Consider the following 2,337-nt stretch of genomic DNA (forward strand, 5'->3'; position numbering starts at 1 on the left):
AAAAGATGAAAAGTCTGGGATCAGTGTGGTCTACAAGTCCTCCATTTGTCCACATCCCAAACAGGTGGCTCATAGCCCAAGAACTTTGCCATCTAAAGTAGGACAGTCTAACTTCAAAGCAGTCAGGGGCCACATGCCTGCGTAGGCCACCCTAGCAGTGGTCACACACTGCAGGGGCAACACTAGAGGGGATCATGCGTGTACAGGTGCCCCCACCTCTATTATGCACAAGGGGGCGCTCCCCTACCCTGCTGCACCATGTGGGGGTGGGTGAGGAGGCACTCCCCTGTGCTGTGTTGGCCCCTGTCTCCCATTCAGCTCCCTGCAGGCTCTCGTGGTGCTGCACTGCACTGGCATGCTGGGCTGCCGGCTTCCCTAGAAGCACAGGCTGTGCTGCACCACGTATACCCACCTTTTGGCAAAGGGTAAAGCAGCAGAACTTGTGGGGAGAGGGGGATCCCCACGACCCTGGGTGCTGCTGCAGCCAGAGCAATAGGGGCAACAGTGGCTAGGTGGGAGTCTGGGTGCTACATCTTAATGCTTTGCAGGCTGCATGCAGCCTAAGAGCTACCAGTTGGACACTTCTGATCTAGTGTCTCCTTGGAGGCTGAGGCAGTTTTGTTCCATACTGCCATCCACAGCAGCAGCATCATGAACTAAACACAAGATAGACTGAGGTCTTCAACAGAGCCCCCTTGCCCAGGGTAGACAAGGCATGTGGCCTCAAGATCAGATCTCTCTTCTAGATAAGAGTACTTCTGAGACTTAAGTGGTTACAGAGGCTACAGCCCACTTCCACACCTGGAAGTTTGACAGTGAGGCTGCTCCGAGTTTAAACCCAGTTCAAATCCAGCAGCTGCTCTCAGGTCTGCCTCAGGCTAAGGGCTTGAGAGTAGATGCCAGGGGGAACCCTGAGCATAGTGCCTGTGGACATGGGCTAGTGGGGTGCTGGTTAGCTTCATCTGTTCCAGGACCTGTTGCTGCCATGCTAGACGATGTCGTATCTGGCCCCTTGCTTGTCCCCTTCCTGATCTTCCTCAGCTCCCAAGGGCAACAGAAAAGTCTTTGAAATTATTTGAAAAGAAAGTGTATGTTATCATGGCTATGGATTTAGACTACAGGCAACCTCCACTTAACGCCGTTTCACTTAGTGCTATTTTGCTATAACGCTCATTTTAAATTGATACCTGATTTCACTTAGCACTCAGCGAGTTTTGTTATAGCGCTCACGGCCGCCATCTTGGGTCATTATAAACAATTGCGGTTGCTATCTTGGGTTGTCAAATGCTTTCAGTTTCACTTAATGCTCTTTTCTCTTAACACTCAGTTTTTCAGGAACCAATTAAGAGCGCTAAGCGGGGTTGCCTGTACTTTGGCCATGTGGTGTAGGTGTAGTTCAAGTACAAGAGGAAAAGCTTATTGCCACATCAAGAACTTTTCATGAAGTGTGGTACTGAATCCTTCCCCAGTGCCTCAGGGAGGTTAAGTGCAGAACAGACTGAAATTAAGGCTGTCTGGTTCACAAGTAGCTTGGATGGTTTGCAGCATCATTTGGAGGGAAGCCCTATATTTTGAAATTTCCCCCAAACTGGAGATCTCAAAAAGAAACAACAGCAGTGCTTGGTGTTTCCAAATGCAGTAATCTTCCCTGGACCCAACAGCCACTGAAACCTGTGGCTCCAGGACAGCAATACAATTCTGACTGGCCTGGAACTGGAAATAGTCTTCCAGGCTCCCAGATCAGCGGGCTGTCTGGGCTCCCCAGGGTAGCAGACACTCAGTTGGCCTGGAAAACTAGCAGCCCAGGGGAGACCTGAGCTCTGAACTCTCCTCTTGAGATGGATGCCCAGGGGTCATAGACCCTGGGAGCCCTAGCCCCAGTTGGGATTCTCAGGGCTTCCAGGGTCCCTCATACAGACCTATAAACCCTGAGTGCTCAGGGTTTTCAACCTTCCTGCTGCATAGCAGTGAATCAAGCCCCAGTTAGACCCATGCCTCAGGATTTTCCAGCAGCCTGGAAGCACTGTCATAGGAGTGAGTGCCTTAGAGCTGTAGTTTCTGAAAGCACCTGGACCCTAACCCTGGGACAGTCTGCACAGCTGGCTGCACCTGACTCTGGAAGCCCTGGGGGCCACAGGTAGGAGAACTCTGCATGGTGGGGCAACACCAAGCTGTGGACACTTGAAGCATGCATCCTCAGAAGCTTGGACCAATCCTGTGTGTATTTCATCAAATGACCAACATTTTGTGAAACATTTCATGTGTAATAAATGATCAGTTTCCAACAATCAGCTCAAGTTAAAAAACATACAAACATATTTTAAAGTCTTTTAGCAG

The sequence above is a fragment of the Alligator sinensis genome, unplaced genomic scaffold, assembly GCF_000455745.1.
Source record: "Alligator sinensis unplaced genomic scaffold, ASM45574v1 scaffold216_1, whole genome shotgun sequence".
Lineage (NCBI taxonomy): Eukaryota > Metazoa > Chordata > Crocodylia > Alligatoridae > Alligator > Alligator sinensis.